This window comes from Anthonomus grandis, chromosome 6 (assembly GCF_022605725.1).
Source record: "Anthonomus grandis grandis chromosome 6, icAntGran1.3, whole genome shotgun sequence".
Lineage (NCBI taxonomy): Eukaryota > Metazoa > Arthropoda > Insecta > Coleoptera > Curculionidae > Anthonomus > Anthonomus grandis.
The window spans coordinates 36,542,686-36,562,751 of NC_065551.1; the positions used below are offsets into that span (position 1 = coordinate 36,542,686).

Genomic DNA, 20,066 nt, shown 5'->3' on the forward strand with positions numbered 1-20,066 from the left:
GAATTGATACCTTTATTATTCAAATGGGACATTTCACTTATTTTTATTTGAGAATACATTTAATACAACTAAATCTATGAAATATTTAGATTAAAAAAGTATTCTCTTTTTAAATCTGTATTTTAAATATTTTGTTTCCTATTTATAAAGAACTCTATTTCCGCAATTTAAGCCTATTTATTTCAATTAAGAATGTATTATTCTTGAAAAAATGAGAAAATTTATTTACTTGTTAGGAGTAATCGTTTTTTTCTGTGTACATACTAAATTTATATGTCAAATTCTATATTAAAAAACAAGGGTTTATTCAGTTTTGTATTTATGAAATTAGTTTTTCTTTCAATTTAAAATAGAAAGCTGTATTCTGAGTATAGTGACATATTAAACGTGAATTTTGCACTATTTTTTCCTTAGATATTACAATTTTTCTAATAACTCTTAATAATGTCAGATTAATATTAATTGAGGTATTTAGAAAAAAGTTTGTATCAGCAGTCCACAGACTTGATTTTCATCGAGTGAAAGTTTCTGGAGTTGTACCTCAAAAACTATGGCTTCATCCAGCTAGTTGAGAAACAAAAAATATGGTTATCAGAAGTTGACCTATTTTTGTAACTTTGAGGTCAAAAAAAAAATAAAAGATATTTTTTTTGAAAAAAATAAATAGCATTTTCGTAATGTACGGGTCGAAATCTATAAAAAAACAAATTTTCAAGAAGATTTAAAAACAAAAATTTTTTCCCTGAAAAAAATGCATACAGTTGGTCGTCAAAATTTTCAAAATTCGAAGAAAAAAAATTTCTCAAATCTTTTTGAAAATTTGTTTTCTTATAGATTTCGACCCGTACATTACGAAAATGCCATTCATTTTTTCCAAAAAAATTATCTTATATTTTTTTTTGACCTCAAAGTCAAAAAAAATTTTTTTTTTAATGGTGAAAACTAGTGTCACTTTGATAGCCATTACTCAGCTGCATCGCTGACTTCGGCAGTGCGGTTTGCGGCTAGTTATAGTAAAAAGATAAGGGTACACGCCAGTATACTCGGCTTTATTCAACTAGTTGAGAAACAAAAAATATGGCAATCAGAAGTTAACCTATTTTTGTAACTTTAAAACTTTGAGGTCAAAAAAAAAATATAAGATAATTTTTTTGGAAAGAATGAATAGCATTTTCGTAATGTACGGGTCGAAGTCTATAGAAAAACAAATTTTCAAAAAGATTTGAGAGATTTTTTTTTCCTTCGAATTTTGAAAATTTTGACGACCAACTGTATGCATTTTTTTCAGGGAAAAAAATTTTTGTTTTTAAGCTTCTTAAAAATTTGTTTTCTTATAGACTTCGACCCGTACATTACGAAAATACTATTAATTTTTTTCAAAAAAATTATCTTATATTTTTTTTTTGACCTCAAAGTCAATTTTTTTTTTTTTTAAATGGTGAAAACTAGTCCCACTCTGATAGCCATAACTCAGCTGCATCGCTGACTTCGGCAGTGCGGTTTGTGGCTAGTTATAGTAAAAGGATAAGGGTACACGCCAGTATACTCGGCTTTATTCAACTAGTTGAGAAACAAAAAATATGGTTATCAGAAGTTGACCTATTTTTGTAACTTTGAAACTTTGAGGTCAAAAAATAAATATAAGATAATTTTTTTGGAAAGAATGAATAGCATTTTCGTAATGTACGGGTCGAAATCTATAAGAAAACAAATTTTCAAGAAGATTTAAAAACAAAAATTTTTTTCCCTGACAAAAATGCATACTTTGGTGGTCAAAATTTTCAAGTTCGAAGAAAAAAAAAATCTCTCAAATTTTTTTGAAAATTTGTTTTCTTATAGATTTCGACCCGTACATTACGAAAATGCTATTCATTTTTTCCAAAAAAATTATCTTATATTTTTTTTTGACCTCAAAGTCAAAACATTTTTTTTTAAATGGTGAAAACTAGTCCCACTCTGATAGGCTTAACTCAGCTGCATCGCTGACTTTGGCAGTGCGGTTTGCGGCTAGTTATAGTTAAAGGATAAGGGTACACGCCAGTATACTCGGCTTTATTCAACTAGTTAAGAAACAAAAAATATGGCAATCAGAAGTTGACCTATTTTTGTAACTTTGAAACTTTGAGGTCAAAAAAAAATATAAGATAATTTTTTTGGAAAAAATGAATGGCATTTTCGTAATGTACGAGTCGAAGTCTATAAGAAAACAAATTTTCAAGAAGATTTAAAAACAAAATTTTTTTTCCCTGAAAAAAGATCGTCAAAATTTTCAAAATTCGAAGAAAAAAAAATTTCTCAAATCTTTTTGAAAATTTGTTTTTTTATAGATTTCGACCCGTACATTACGAAAATGCTACTCATTTTTTTCAAAAAAATTATCTTATACTTTTTTTTTGACCTCAAAGTCAAAATTAAAATTTTTTAATGGTGAAAACTAGTCCCACTCTGATAGCCATAACTCAGCTGCATCGCTGACTCCGGCAATGCGCTTTGCGGCTAATTATAGTGAAAAAATAGAAAATAGATACTACATATTTTTTTGGCCCCATTAAGATCTACAACTTCTCTAATAACCTCTCAATCCTGTCAGGTTAGTATTAACCGAGATATTTAGAAAAAACTTTCTGTTAACAGTCCTAGACTTGAATTACATTGAATAAAAGTTTCCGGAGTTGTATCGCAAAAACTGTAAACCTGACAGAAAAATTGATACTAACTAGTAACTAAACATAAAATGATTAATTAAGAAAATCTCATCCATTTTTCACAAAGAGACCGACGTATACAACAGACGAAAAACAATGAAAAGCACAAAGTCACGGTCTTACAACATTTACTTAAAGCTACACGTGTTTCGCTCTATTCAGAGCATCATCAGGCCTAAAACAATAATAATTAGTATTGAAAGAAAAAAAGAGGACATTAAAAAGACTAAAACCTTAAAAAGCCACTAACGTTGGCAAAACAGTAAATAAACATACATTTAAGGTTAGGATGACTATACAGTTATTTAGAACCAAAAAATAAAAAATTAAAAATTGCAAAATAATATCACACCTATTGGGAATCGAACCCGCGACAACAAGCTTACAAGCCAGCGACTATAACCTATGGGCTACCGGAACACTGAGGAGAAGTTCAAAACATTTGTTGTTAAGCCAAGGCATTTTAACACAATATTAAACTTACTTCAGTTGGAAGAGATTATGTAAATCACAGTGAAACACGTGTAGCTTTAAGTAAATGTTGTGAGACCGTGACTTTGTGCTTTTCATTGTTTTTCGTGTGTTATAAAATGATTAGTTTTTTAACGGTATTTTTTCACAGAAACCCCACAGACTCTATTAAACGTAAGTTTTTTAATCGAAGGGCCGATCTTGTAGCTAAACATAAAAAGCGTTTTTCTACGAAGTTTATTTACACATTTATTAACGGTTTTCCTTCAAAATTGTTAGCTTTCTTGGTGCGTTTCTTTAATTTCTTTATTGTTTTCATACTGTATTTATATTTTTTTAGTATGTTTTAACATAAAATTTTGTCTTAAACTTGTGAATTAATAAAAGAATACCCTAATAACGTTTCAATATTCTTCTGTTAAGAGCATACGTATCGAGTAAAAGATTTCTTTAGACATAATTTAAGGACAGATCTTGGATCTGAATTATCTAACATAAAAAACGTCTATTTACGAAGTTAAATTAAAAATTTATTAACGGTTTTCTTTCAAAGTTGTAATTAATAAAGGAATACCCCAATAACGTTTCGATATTCTTTTTAGGGCATACAAGTGTCCAGTAAAAAATTTCCTTGGACGTAATCTAAGGACAGATCTTGGATCTGAATTATCCAACATAAAAAACGTCCCTTTACGAATTAAAAATTTATTAACGGTTTTCTTTCAAAGTTGTTAGCTTTCTTCGTGCGTTTCTTTAATTTCTTTATTGTTCTCATACTATATTTAGTCGTTACTATACTTATTTTCGAGCCAAAAATTCTAAAGATAGTAACGACATTGAACTACTTGACTGTTTTGTTTATAATTACCTAATTGTAAAGTGTCAGTAAAAGTTCCTGGAACTGTATCTCAAAAACTGTGAATCTGACAAGAAAATTGAGACCAACCATTTCTTTAGGTCTCATTGAGATCTACAACTTTTCTAATAACTCTCAATACTGTCAGATTAATATTAACCGAAATATTTAGAAAAAACTTTGTGTGAACAGTCTTAGACTTGAATTTCATTGAGTAAAGTTTCCGGAGTGTCGGAAAAATTGATACTAAGTAATAACTCAATATAAAATTTTTAGATTTTTAATGGCATTTTTTTACATAAATCTCCAAAGACTCCTTTAAACGTAAGTTGTTTAATCGAAGAACCGATCTTGTAGCTAAACATAAAAAGCGTTTATCTACGCATTTATTAACGGTTTTCCTTCAAAGTTGTTAGCTTTCTTGGTGCGTTTCTTTAATTTCTTTATTGTTTTCATACTGTATTTATATTTTTTTACTATGTTTTAATATAAAATTTTGTCTTGAACTTGTGAATTAATAAAAGAATACCCTAATAACGTTTCAATATTCTTCTGTTAAGGGCATACAGGTGTCCAGTAAAAAATTTCCTTGGACGTAATCTAAGGACAGATCTGGAATCTGAATTATCCAACATAAAAAACGTCCTTTTACGAAGATGAATTGAAAATTTATTAACGGTTTTCCTTCAAAGTTGTTAGCTTTCTTCGTGCGTTTTTTTAATTTCTTTATTGTTCTCATACTATATTTAGTCATTACTATTATTATTTTCGAGTCAAAAATTGTGTAACGACATTGAATTCCTTGACTGTCTTGGTTATAATTACCTAATTGTAAAGTGTGAGTAAAAGTTCCTGGAACTGTATCTCAAAAACTGTGAATCTGACAGAAAAATTGATACCAACCATTTTTTAGACCTCATTGAGATGTACAACTTTCCTTATATAATAATTTAAAATGTGTTTTCCATCATATTAATTCATCTCTTTTAAGACCCTGGAACCAGACAATTAATGTACACTCTCTATCATATTCCCACCGTATACAGTAATTAAAAGAAAACAAAGGAGAATCCTGAAGTAACAGTAACATAAATGCTCATAAATAAAATGAATAATAAAATAAATGAACGTCAAAGACCACCCAATCGATCATACCGATAATGATAATACAAAATCTTGACATCGTAAAAATCATGAAGGAATTAAGGTCGATACTAAGAAGGATTCGAAGAAAAAGATGACGAGGAATCTGGGTGTTCATTGGCGTATCATTGATTGAATAAACCGTTTAGAAATCGAATGTTATACTTTTTATAGTTGGTTATGTAGGTTGATAACCTTCTTCTTTACCGGGGTAATCGTAATTAAATTGACATTTTTTTGAGATATGAGAAAACCAATTGACAGTTGATGGTCTGATGTTAAATTAAAGTGTCCCAAATACTGTTAAATCTGATGCATATGGGGTTATATTACTCATATCATAAATTGCTTTTTTAGGAATCGGGTATGTTCCAGACATATGGAAATGTGCTTTAATAAGACTCCTACTCAAAGTTAGTAAACCTAAAAATTATTCAGAACTTTAGAAGCAATTTTATCAAACATTTTAGAAAATTATTAACATCGACAAGAGCAATATACATATTATCATCCTTGGTACTGCTGGACTTTTACAAAGCTTTTGATACTTTGAATCATGACATTATGTGTGGAAAGCTAGAGTACTAAATAGACGATCCAACAGTCATGGTTTTCCAGGCATACCTTAAACTAGGAAAATTCGTACTTTCGAAATTTTCGCACCCCAAGGTTCAGTGCTTAAGCCAATTCTTTTCTTGGTATCTGACATGGCTATCTTCGACGTTGTAAACGCTTTGCGGATGATACCCAATTTCTGCATTCATTTCAAATAAATCAGCTGCAATGTAAATTAACAATGATTTTCATAAATATAGTAGTCCAGGACTATTAGACGAAAAGAAGATCAATCTGCTGAAAAAATCCCATCTGGCTGAATTTTTTACCAAAGCTTCTTTTCGACATTACAAATCATTTCTCAAAAGTCCCCATGAATCCAAGTGGAGCTTTTTTTTATGGGTGGTCAAAGGTCACAAAAAACACCTTTTTACAAATATCGTCGAAACTATCAATCCTACGATAAAATGAGCGATTATGAGATCGTGTTTTTGACATAGTGTGGAGACAATTTATTACTCCTATTCATTAAAAGTCAAATAAATTATTTACATAGTTATGGATAAAACATACTACTTTTTCATGATACAATGCAACTATATGTCCATGCTAGTAGCTTATAGAAAGAGAATTATTTAATTAATTAGATTTCTAGATGATTAAGAATTTTTTTTAACATGTCAGGTATATTAACTACCTATTTAATAACATTTAAATATAAATTATAGGAATATTCAGAATTATTATATTAGAATTTCAAGTCTGAAATATTGTATTAATTAATTGTGTTCGCGTTATAATTATTTAATTATTTAGAATTCCAGTTAAATGAGCTTTTATTCCTAATCTCTCTACTGAATTGATTAAAATTTCAAGGAATTAGGTCCGTGATTTTTTTTCAAATATCAAATTTTTTAATTAAAGTTATGCCTGTATTAATTAACTTACGTAATTAATGATATTAACTTAGTGAATTAAATTAAAAGTATAATGCAATTCCAAGCACGATTCTTCTATATGAGGTAGTGGGGCTGTATTTTTTGTCAATATCTAAGGCATTTTAATTAAAATTACGCCTCAATTGCCAATTGGAACAATTTAAAGGATTAATGGTTCCAAATAATTGAGCTCTTCATTTTTTTTAACATGTCTTGCCTTAATTGAATGGAATAATTCAATAATTAACAATATTTAAATTTAAGTTAATTAGAATTTCAAATCTCTGATTTCTTTAAAAATATCACACCTTTTAATTAAATATATGCCTCAACTGCCTGGAATAATGTAATAACTATTAATCTTTAAATTAAAATTAATTAGAATTCTAGATATTTTTTTTCATGTCAGACATTTTAATTGAAAGTACCTGGAATATTTAATAATACATAAATAAGATTTTTTTAAACTATAATTCCCGGCATTTGAGTTGTAGTTTTTTGAATATTTAAGGCATTTTAATTAAAATTACACCTAAACTGCCTGGAATATTTTACTATTTAATAATGTTTAAGTTAGAGTTACTTAATTAGTTAGAATTCTAGATAATTGAGATCTTGTTTATACACGTTAGATATTTTAATTAAAATTTCGCCTCAAGTGCCTGAAATACTTAATTAATTATTTATATTTAATTGACTAGAATTTTAGGTAAACAGGTTCTTAATTTTTTTTTTAATAAATATTAAGCATTTTAATTAAAGTTTTACTCCAACTGCCTGGAATAATTGAGTTACTCATTAATAATGATATTTAAATTAGAATTATTTTATAATTCCAGACAATTTAGGCTTAATTTATCCACAGAAGTAGTTTATCTAAAAAAATTACTCCATGTTAATTAAAAAATTTGAGCATTAAGTGCCTGGCATAATTAACTAATAATAATGTTCAAGTTAAGCTTATTTAACTAATTAAGATTCCAGAAAACTGAGGCTTTTATTATTTTTTTTAAATATGATGCCTTTTAATTAAAATTAGTTTTACTGCTTGGAATAATTTAACTTACTTATTAATGACCTTTAAAATATAATTAATTTACAATTTCAAACATGATGGCTCTATCTTTGGACAGCTGAGCTATGGATTTTTCATAATTTAAGGCATTTTAATTAATATTAAATATCAATTGCCCGGAATAATTAATTAATTTACATATGATTTTTAGATTAAAATTATTTTAAAGAAAAATTATAAGACTAGGCGGATTTCATTTACTTATGTGGTTCCTTGGATCAATTGGTTATATCATGGCTGGCAGTGGTCTCAAAGATGTTTTGAGTGTCATTTATGCTACAAACTCTGTGGAAAAAAACGTTGGATGGTCATGCTTATGCGAGAGCCATCAGAGCTCATACACTTCTCCATCTGGCTTTGGCGACAATAATCGGAAAAAATATTAATATCGATGAAAATGTTGGAATTCTTGATGGTTACTGTTGAACAAGTAATGACGCGTATCTTATCGTTTGATGAAATTGGTGGACAAATTTAATGACAAATTATTTGAATGTGAGAATAGATGTCCTACGGCGCGATTAAGAAAAAAAAACGCGTCTGGTACTTTACCTCTATGGTGACGTGGAAAAAAGTACAATTTTTTCAATGTCCAACATTGAAAGTAAAATTTCTATAAAAAAATGACCTCTACGAAAAAAATGCATAAGACCTTTATTGTGGAGAATTTCATATTGAATAAAAAAGGTAATAGCTCGTTTTATCGTAGGATTGATAGTTTTGATGTTATTTTCTCTCTTTGAGGGATGATTTGTAATGTCAAAAAGAAGCTCTGGTAAAAAATTCAGCCAGATGGGATTTTTTCAGCAGAAAAAGTCTAATCGTCTTGCACTATAGCTGGGAACTCACGAAATGCTTTTAATAATAGATATACGTTAACGATTTATGAAATATTATATGAACGATCGCGCACGCCAGTGTCCTTGAACGAATGGAAAACGGCAATTATTATTATTAAAATAACATTTTAATAATTATTCTAAATAAGTCTCGCGTGGTGCCGCCGGCCGGTGAAATCAAATAATAAACCCGTTTGACGTCAAACGAATAATGTTGACGTTTTTAGGAAGATTCCGTTTATATTCCGCCACGGTTCATTTACCTGACAATCCGAACTGTCGATGATTATGTTTTATTGATAGATAAGTACATACATTCGAATTATATTTTATTCGCAAATCTGAATAAAGTAAGTTCTATTTAAAGGACTATAATTCGGCACCTATAGGCTCTATCCTAATAATTTCAATGATTTTTTCTTAAATTCGTCCTTCTGTATCTAACAAGATGATTTGCAAGGGCGTAGCTCTTCTATTAACCGAGATATCGTATTTTTAGGGCCGCTGGTATAGTAAGTTCGATTTCAAAAAAAATCAATTTTTGGTGAAAAAATTCGATACGGGGGGGTATACCCGAAAAATGAAAAATCCCAAACTTTGGAGGTGCATATCTCGGCTTCTGTTGGGACTATCTAAAAAAATTCAACGGTTCTGTCTTAGTTTCGTTCTTCTGGATCTAATGAGAGCATCAATTATCAAATTCAATTGTTTTTCCCGGAACTTGTTGATGCTTAAAAACCAATTCTTGGAGCCAGTATAATTGTTTTACTTTTTTTTTGTGAAACTTTTAATAAAATAGGTTTATTAGGATTTAAAAAAAGCAAAAAAAAACTTTTAGGCGTCTCCGACTTCTTGCATTTTTTAGCAGGTTGACTTGTTTCTTCATCTAATGAAGAAGTTGGATCTTGAAAACCTTTTGCTTGTGCCCCAAGGGCAAGAGATTTCCCGATATAAATCCATGATAAAGTTTTTTCTATCTCCACGCCAAGCAGTCTTGGCGGTATTCAACCCACGAATTTGTAATTGCCAAGTCCACAAAATGCCAGAAAACTCTTACCGGCCATTTTTTGTTCGCATACGAATGCGATAGTAAGATATTAGTCTATCACACATGTCCACTCTTCCCATAGAATGGTTGTAACTAGTGGCAGAGTTTGGACATGAAACAGGAAGGTACTTATTATTTTTCTTGGCCCATCGGCGTACTTCTGTTACTGGCGCAGAGCCTGAAGATGTTGATGCCATTGTTACTGATCTATTGTCCATCCATTTCAGAATGGTCATTTTTTTGTTTTTTCGCACAAACTCATCAAAGGAACCCCGACCATTCGAGAGGAGCTCTTTATCATTTTTTATTTTGCTCCTAAGATCTCGCGGAATTATGTTGTTCATAATTGTCCCTGTTCCCAAAATTCCTTTTGTTAGTAAATGATCCAGTAGCTTGACTGAAGTAAAGTAGCGATCAACATAAATTATGTGCCCTGGCGACAAATCTTCTGAAAGCTTCTTTACAACCGATACACCTATTCCCAAATTTTGATCGGGAGAACCATCTGGCCAAGTTTTTGCACCTTGATAAGTCATAAAATCTAAAACCAGTCCGGAAGGTGTAGCTAAAACAAAATTTTTGAGTCCTACTGGATTTGGCTTGTTTTTAACGTACTGTCGGAGAGCAGTAGTGCCTGTGAAGGGAATCATCTGCTCAATTCTTTACTCCTTGGTAAAGTAATACACTTTTTACGAATCGCATCGATGATAGGTTGAACTTTCCATAGCCGATTTGACTGCTTTACCTCATTCGAAACACTAAGAGTGTTAACAACATGTTGAAAATTTCTTAATTTAAAAATACGGTCCCTAGGTAGCTGAGTAATGCAAGATATTTCAATTTCAAAAAATCCAACGTTGCCAAATATTTTTAACCAAATATTTTTTGGCGTATGTATGCACGTCCGGGTTCCAAATCACGTTAAGTCGTCCTGAGCCCGTGCTAATATATTTTGAAAAATGTACAGCGGGCTGGACGTGTGGACTGAAGAGGTTATGGACATTAATTTTGTTCATGGGTTACCTAACCTCCAAGTCAATTTTAAATCAATTTAGGATTTTGCAATAAAATAAACAGATTTTAAAAGAACCGACCCGAGCGGTTAAAAAACTCGTCGATAAATTCAAGAAAATCGCCGATTAATCTCAGTCAAGGATTAAATTTTTGAACGACTTAAATAATTCAAATATGTAAACGACGAAGTTCAACAGTAAAATAAAAAATGAAATTAAATGCTAACACGTTTTCCAGGCGTGTTATTAATGTGACTGCGATGCACCTTCCTGCTTCCGCTATAAATTCCCATAATAATATACATAGGTATATATGTATAATATTTTTTTTTAATTAAGTACGTCAATAGGGAATTCAAAAACCATAATGGTTTCTGATAACTAATGAAGAGAATCTATAGGGTAAACCCTAACTACTTGACCATTAGGTCAGGCAGACCACTTTAATGATAAGTTTAGAAAGGAATTTTAATTATTGCGGTTCAGTGGCGTGTTGCTGCAATTGGTTTAATTTAAGTTGAATATAATTATTCTTGGAATCAATTATTACACTCATATTCTAGGCATTAGAGTTGAAATTTGTTGGTTTTTGAAATACCAAAAATTGTCAATAAGTTCTTTCTTAAGTAAATTACTTTTTAATTTGTATGTAAATCAGGCATCTATTGCAAAAATTAATTTCCTATCTCGTTTTGAAAAATTTGCCTTTTTAGATTAAGGGTTTTATGTGATTTTCTTCCACTAAATGGAAAATAAATGCATTTTTTTTTCTTTAGAATAGTCCTCGATATTCCAAATAAATTTTATATGAATTTATTTCTGTAGAAAAAGTACATAATTATCTACCTATCTTTGTTTGACTCATGATGCATGCCACAAGTCTCTTAAGAATTTTTCTGTAGCATTAAAAGATTTCCAGATATTTGGTCAGTGGTGTGGCCAGAGTCAAGAAGCCTAGTCAGTTTCTATTGAGTATAAATGTCTCATTGACTCAAAAGTTTATAAAAGAAAGTCATGAAGTATCTTAAGTTTCTGAATAATGTTTCTCATCATTTGAAGTACCCATATCATATAAATAACTGAAGATCCTGGAATAACTTTTTTATTATTTCAATAGCTTAAAATAAATGTCTGTTATAGCGAAATATTATTTAATTTAAGTCCTTGGAATCAAAATAATTGGCATTTAAATAACTAGAACATTTTTTTCAGGCTCTTGATTTTTATTAAAAACTCATTCCAGGCTTTTGATTGGGAATTTAGAAAAACCATCATTATTTATTAATTCCTATGAAAAACCCAAAATGTAGGAATAAACTTTAAATTAATTCAAGAGTTTGTAATAAGTGTCTTAACTCGAATGCCTATGATAGACAATCATTAAGTTCCATAAGAATTTTAATTTTAATGCTTATAAAATAACTGAAAATCCTGGAATACTCTTTTAATTATTATAAAAGGTTGGAGTAAGTGTATTATTTGTTGTGAATGTGAAAATTTGTGTTTAAATGCCTGTAATAGGGCAATATCAATTCACTTAAGTCTCTGGAAGCAAAATTGAGAAAAAAAAATATTTTACGCCTTTGAGTTTGATGAAATTCTTAAAAAAATAATAATAGTTTAAGTTACTTAATACTAATTACTTGGAAAAAAATTAAGAACAATGGTACGTTTCAAATTTTAAGTCTCTAACGTTATTGAGTCCAAAGATATGAGCTTTTGAAATTAATTTTTTTTTTATATTTTTCACTTTCCAAAACTGTTTTTTGCTTTTTCTGTTTATTTTATGGAAAAACGCTAAAGTAGGTGTCGAATTATTTTATTAGAAGAATTTGTGCTTCAAATTTCAAGTCTCTAAATTTCTTCAGTCCGGAGATATGAGCATTTTTTCCTTTTGAATTTTTTTTTTTTATTTTTTCAAATTGCAATACTCTTTTTTTACTTTTTTTGTAATTTTTGAAAAAACGCTAAAATAGGTGTCCAATAAATTAATTTGAGAAATTTGTGTTTCAAATTTTAAGTCTTTAAATTGCTTGTATCTAGAGATATAAGCATTTTGTCCCTTTGTTTTTTTTTTACGTTTTCATCTTGCAAAACTGTTTTTCACTTTTTTTTTAATTTTTTTTATAAAAACGCTGAAGTAGGTGTCTAATGATTTTATTAGAAGAATTCGTGTTCTAAATTTCAAGTCTCTAGCTCTCTTGAGTCAAGATATATGAGCATTTTGTCCCTTTGAAATTTTTATTTTTTTTTATTTTTTCACTTTGCAAAACTGTTTTTCACTTTTTTTATACACTTTTTAGAAAAACGCTGAAATAGGTGTCCAATGATTTTATTAGAAGAATTTGTGTTTTAAATTTCAAGTCTCTAACTTAATTAAGTTCAGAGATATGAGCATTATGTCCTTTTGAAATTAATCGTTTTTTTTTTTATATTTTGGCACCTTGCAAAACTGTTTTTCACTTTTTCTGTCTATTTTTTGGATTTGGAAAAATGCTGAAATAGGTGTCCAATGATTTTATTAGAAAAAGTTGTATTCCAAATTTCAAGTCTCTAACTTTCTTGAGTCCAAAGATATGAGCATTTTGTACCTTCGAATTTAATTTTTTTTCAATTTGCAAGACTGTTAATTTCTTATATATTTACTTATCTTATATTACATTTTATTTCATTTTTTTAAATTATATATTTTGTAATTGTCATCAAGCATTTTGTTTATCGAAGAATTAAATTAAATTTTTAGCAATTCATATATAGTCTTTATTCATATAAATTATTTATTTTGAAACAATGAAATTACGTAATTAGTTCAACTAAATTGCCATCTTAACATACCTCAATCAGTAATTATTATAACGCAAAAAAAATATTGTTTTAAAGTAACTTTAGGACATGTGACTCAAAGCTGTAATAATTTGATTCAACTAAATGCCTTAATTTAATATTAATATTTTGGAATTACATTAAATAATAAATGTAGTGTTAGTTTAATTTAATCATTTTTGGCATTTTATTATCATTTTTCACGTATTTACTTAAACGTTTAAACAAATAGTGGTATTTAGATATATATGTGATTGATCCAAGGAAATTGGTCTTTTTCTACCAATACCTTTATAAGATTCATTTAAATATACATATACATTAAATATTAAATGAACGCAAAATTTAGTTATTTCAACTGGTTTCTTTTTTCTATGATATAAATATTAATTTACTAAATGAAAATGTGAATACAAGAAACCTTAAAAATGTTTTAAATGTCTTCAACTTAAACAATTAATAACTGAACCTACACACCATAATTTATTGACAAATAGGTCAAGTCTTATTGATGTGATTATTTCAAGTCAAGAACTTGAAGTGATAAAAGCCGTTTCTATACCTGTGTCAAGAAGCCTAACCGACCATAATTTAGTATACGCCATATTAAATTTTCCAAAAATACAAAACAAAGTAAAACATTTAAAATACCGTCATTATAAAAACGGAATTTATTTCACAAACAATATTGATACAAAATTAGATATTTTTAATACGAATATATTAAATTTAATAAATAAACACGCTCCACTTCAACAAAAATTAGTTAAAGAGAAAAATTTTATGCCCTGGATAACTGATAACATAAAACTTTTAATGCGTTTAAGGGATAAGGCACACAAGAAATATTTAAAAAACAAAACTTTGAGTAACTTAGAATATTATAGACAGTTAAGAAATTTTATAAAACATGCTATTACACAGGGGAAAACTACTTATTTTAACCAATTTTCTTCAAAAAAAAAGGAAAAGATTTATGGGACAATGCTAAAAAATTAAATATATCATCCAATAAGACAGTTGAAATTCCCAATGAATTATGTGATCCAGAACAGATTTGCAACTTTTTTTCATCTACTTTTCAAGCTCCTAACTCTGCGTCAGATGACAAAATCGTTTTTTATCGTTCAAATGTTAATATCAAATTAAATTTTACGCTCATAGACGAGAATTCCCTGTTAAAGATTCTGAATCGTATATCCACTGGGGCAATTGGCGATGATAGTATATCAGTGAGGGATATTAAACTTTGCTTGCCATACTGCATTCCACCCCTATTAAATCTAATAAATTCCTGTATTTTAGAAAGTTAATTTCCATTTTCATGGAAAAAAGTATACGTGAAACCCCTAACTAAAAATACGAATCCTAAAGGACTCAAGGATCTAAGACCGATCAGTATTCTTTTAATAGTTTCTAAGCTTCTTGAAAAACATATTAATAAACAATTGTACGACTTCCTAAACACGTCAAATTTTATCCTATCGTGCCAGTCAGGATTCCCCAACATTTCTTTGAAGGTCGATATCTCGGCCTCTATGGGAGCTATCGGGAAAATTTCTACGGTTTTGTCTTAGTTTCGTCGTTCTGAATCCAACGAGATCATCCGCAAGGTCGTAGCTATTCTAATAGCTGAGATATGGCATTTTTGATGCCCATTTTTGGCCTCAAAAACGAACGTCGAAAACGACTTTTTCACGATTTTCAAAGTGCTCTCATTCCCTTAGTTCTGCTTGGATCCTGTTATAACCCGGTGTTTTCGTAATCTATGTGACCCAAATAAGACGCTGGTATACTTAGTTTGATTTCGAAAAAAATCAATTTTTGGTCAAAAAATTCGATACAGGGGGGTATACCCGAAAAATGAAAAATTCCAAACTTTGAAGGTCGATATCTCGGCTTCTATTGGAGCTATCGGGAAAACTCCAACGGTTTTGTCTTAGTTTCGTCTTTCTGAATCCAACGAGACCATCCGCAAGGTCTTAGCTCTTCTAATAGCTGAGATATGGCATTTTTGATGCCCATTTTTGGCCTCAAAAACGAACGTCGAAAACGACTTTTTCACGATTTTCAAAGTGCTCTCATTCCCTTAGTTCTGCTCGGATCCTGTTATAACCCGGTGTTTTTGTAATCTAGGTGACCCAAATAAGACGCTGATATACTTAGTTTGATTTCGAAAAAAATCAATTTTTGGTGAAAAAATTCGATACGGGGGGGTATACCCGAAAAATGAAAAATTCCAAACTTTGAAGGTCGATATCTCGGCTTCTATGGGAGCTATCGGGAAAATTTCAACGGTTTTGTCTTAGTTTCGTCGCTCTGAATCCAACGAGACCATCCGCAAGGTCGTAGCTCTTCTAGTAGCTGAGATATGGCATTTTTTATGCCCATTTTTGGCCTCAAAAACGGACGTCGAAAACGACTTTTTCACGATTTTCAAAGTGCTCTCATCCTCTTAATTCTGCTCGGATCCTGTTATAACCCGGTGTTTTCGTAATCTAGGTGACCCAAATAAGACGCTGGTATACTTAGTTTGCGCATCTGGTTACAGCACCTCTACTTGTTTAGTAAATCTTTTAAATGATGTTCGTCACAGTGAAGATAAGAAACTAATAACTTGCCTGGCATTTCTCGATTTCAGCAAAGCATTCGATACGATTAGCCACAATATGCTATTAGCCAAGCTTCATTACTATGGACTTTCTGATAATTCTGTAAAATTGTTCGAACAATATTTAATAGATAGATCCTTTTGTATGGAAATTGTCAGAGATTTTCAAAGCGTTCGATCTGAATTTGTACCAATTCTATTGAAAACTCGAAAATTCAACAATATGCTGATGATTCTCAAATATACACTTCATTTTCTTTAGATTATGTAAACAAAAATATTGACAAAAAAAATAAAAACAAATCATAATTTAAAACTAAACTCCTCTAAATCTTGTACGCTATTTTTTAATGCTAAATATCAGATTTAGAGAATTAGGCAATTATTTGTTCCACAAATAGATAATATGCCTTTGGCCTCAGTTTCAGAGGTGAAAAATTTGGGTATACTTTTTGATGATTCGCTAACATTTCAAGCACTTATTCATAATAAATTAAAAATTGCTTATATAAGATTGAAAAAACTTAATGGCTACCATCCAAAATAAAGTATCAATTATGTGACAGTTTAATATTATCGCTATTCGACTACGGTGATGTGGTTTATGGTTCATCTTTGACGATGCAATTAGCACACCAAATACAAAAAATCCAAAACAGCTGTATGCGTTTTTCTTACAATATTCCATTTAGAGAACATATTAAACCTCATTTAAATAATAAAAATATCCTTAATATGAGTTACCGTAGAAAACTTCATTTTTATACTTTTTTACATAGAATCTTAAAAACTGGACAACCTTCATACCTTGCAGCGTGATTTAATCCATTTTTACATCAGCATCATACAGGATTTGTTAATAAATACAGGGTACCTCAACATCGCACTGCACCTTTTCAGAAATCTTTTACATTTATAGGGATTAAATTGTGGAATGATTTACCAGATGAAGTAAAGGAATTTACTTATAAAAGACGCTAAGCAATTTCTTATTAATGAGCAAAAATAGCTTATATTTCTTCCAAACCATGCGTGCTGTGCTGTTGTCAGATTTTCCCGCAAAAATAAAATAAAATAAGTTATAATATCCTGTAAAATTATTATATTTACTGTTAGCTGCCCTTGTTTTTCTGCCATTTGCTGTTCCATTGAAAATCTTATTGACTTATTTACTTATTTATGTATAGTTTAGGTGTTACAGGGTTACCGCGCACAAATTCACATGATTTGTGTATTTAATTTGTGTTATCGGCCACTATGGTCGCGCTGTAGTCCTTTTTGTCCTCGGGTTATATAGTATATAGTTGTAAAATTGATTGTGTATAATTTGTACAGGGTGAGTTTTTCAAAGCGCGGAGTAGTATTATGCATTGATGATATTATTTATCGATGACGTGCTCCTAGACTATTATTTGGTTAAGCATTCTTCACATTTTAAAAATATTTTGGACTATACAGAGTGCTCCGAAAAAGCAGGGCACTACAAAAGTTAATTTTTTTAAATGGAACACCCTGTATTGCAAAACATTTTTGAATTCTTTGCGTAATTACCAATCTTTTTTGATAATGGTTTAATATGCCAAAAACTAATAGTTTAGGAGATAAATCAAATTTTGTTAAAAATTTAGAATTTGCACGCATCTCTTTAATATTAAAATTTAGCACCTAAATTTTGAATACAGACTTAATTTTTATCATCAGAAGTAAAATAAAGTTACTTTGATATGCGTGCTATGTAAAATTATTCATTTTGTTATACAGGGTGTTTTTTTTGAAAGGCCAAACTTGCCCAACTTTAAATATAAAAATCTCTCTTATTTTAAATGAAACACCCTGTATATTTTCATGTCATCTAATAGCTTACTAAAGAGCCTATAAATTTTATTAATAATATTCTGTCCCTATCTCTAATAGTTTTTGAAATATACTTATATTCCTTCATTTCGTGTTATTTTTTCTTATAAAATGAAACAAATTTATGGACGTTTCTTTTTATTAAATTCACTTATTTTTATATAATAAAAGTTAATTTCTGTTCAACAAATGTTCAAAGATATGTCCTCCTTGTTCGATACAAATATTAATTCTTTTAATTATATTTTGTCGAACATGGTATAACATTCCTGGTGTTACGGTTTGACAGGCATCCCTAATTCTAATAATCATATCCTCCCTTGTAGTTGGTTTTGTTGCATAGACTTTATCTTTGAGATAACCCCACAGAAAGAAATCTAGCGGCTTAAGATCGCAAGACCTTGGCGGCCATGCAACAAATCCTCCGCGACCAATCCATCTTTGAGGATATTCTTGATCCAAATATTCCCTTACTGCACGATGAAAATGGGGAGGCGCACCATCTTGTTGAAACCACATACTTTGCCGTTCCTGGAGATTGACTTCTTCTAATAATTCAGGCAATTGCTGCTGTAAAAATACTCGATATGAATGCCCATTCAAAGGTTCATTAAAAAAATATGGTCCAATTATACGGTTATTATGGATGCCGCACCATACATTAAGGGACCAATGATTCTGGTGCTGAACCTCACGTACCCAATGAAGGTTCTCTGTTGCATAATAGTGCATATTATGCCTATTGACAGCACCATTGCTTTTAAATGTCGCCTCGTCGGAATACATAATATAGTTAACAAAATTTGGATTAAAATCAATTTTGCGAAGTAACCATTCACAAAAAGTTACACGTAGCTGAAAATCTTGATTGTGAAGTTCTTGATGCAACTTAATGTGATATGGGTGGTATTTATATTTCCGTGTTGTCCGGTTTACCGTTGTCTGCGAAACATCAGAAAGTAAGGCTAACCTACGGCTACCAATGTGGGGATCCTCCTCAATTTGCAAAAGAATTTCAAGTTCTTTTCCTTCATTTGCCACCCTATTAGCAACATTACGTTTTGGCAGATCCACGCTACCAGTCGTCATAAATCGGTTCATAACAACGCGAAAACTGCGGGAATCGGGTGTGCGCCGTTGAGGATATTTTTCTCTATATAGCCTTTAAGCTAGCAGACAATTTTTATTTGCTTCACCCAAAACAAAAATCATATCAATAAAATCATTTCTTGAATAATTCATTTTTAATATTGAAAACGAATATCTAAAAAACACCTTAAAACAAATCTAACTATTAATCTCTATTTAACTAATGTAACTGTCTTTTTGTTATTGAGATTTTTTTCATTTGTTTCCATGGCGCCTTGATGGAGACATAAAAAATACGAGGTGCTTCAAAACTTTAAGTCGGCATTGTCAGTTTTTACAGGAGAAAAACAGAAAAATCCATGATATCTCAAAAACTGTTAGATATAGAGATAGGACATTATTAATAAAATTTATAGGCTCTTAAGTAAGCTATTAGATGACATGAAAATATACAGGGTGTTTCATTTAAAATAAGAGAGATTTTTATATTTAAAGTTGGGCAAGTTTGGCCTTTCAAAAAAAACACCCTGTATAACAAAATGAATAATTTTACATAGCACGCATATCAAAGTAACTTTATTTTACTTCTGATGATAAAAATTAAGTCTGTATTCAAAATTTAGGTGCTAAATTTTAATATTAAAGAGATGCGTGCAAATTCTAAATTTTCAACAAAATTTGATTTATCTCCTAAACTATTAATTTTTGGCATATAAACCATTATCAAAAAAGATTGGTAATTACGCAAAGAATTCAAAAATGTTTTGCAATATAGGGTGTTCCATTTAAAAAAATTAACTTTTGTAGTGCCCTGCTTTTTAGGAACACCCTGTATAGTCCAAAATATTTTTAAAATGTGAAGAATGCTTAACCAAATAATAGTCCAGGAGCACGTCATCGATAAATAATATCATCAATGCATAATACTACTCCGCGCTTTGAAAAACTCACCCTGTATATGTGTATATTGGGCAAATAAAGAAGTTTGATTTGATTTGACTTGATATAAAAAATTAAAAGCCCACTATAAGACTTTATAGACTTTC

General features: G+C 30.0%; 2 protein-coding genes across 5 annotated transcripts in view; both read left to right on the top strand.

Annotated features, from left to right (window-relative positions):
• The window catches only part of LOC126738043 (inositol-trisphosphate 3-kinase A-like), a 160,481-nt gene that overhangs the window by 95,144 nt on the left and 45,271 nt on the right, over nt 1–20,066 (top strand). The gene's annotated exons all lie outside the window — the stretch shown is intronic.
• Nucleotides 1–20,066, top strand: part of LOC126738046 (uncharacterized) — a 103,636-nt gene that overhangs the window by 58,808 nt on the left and 24,762 nt on the right. The gene's annotated exons all lie outside the window — the stretch shown is intronic.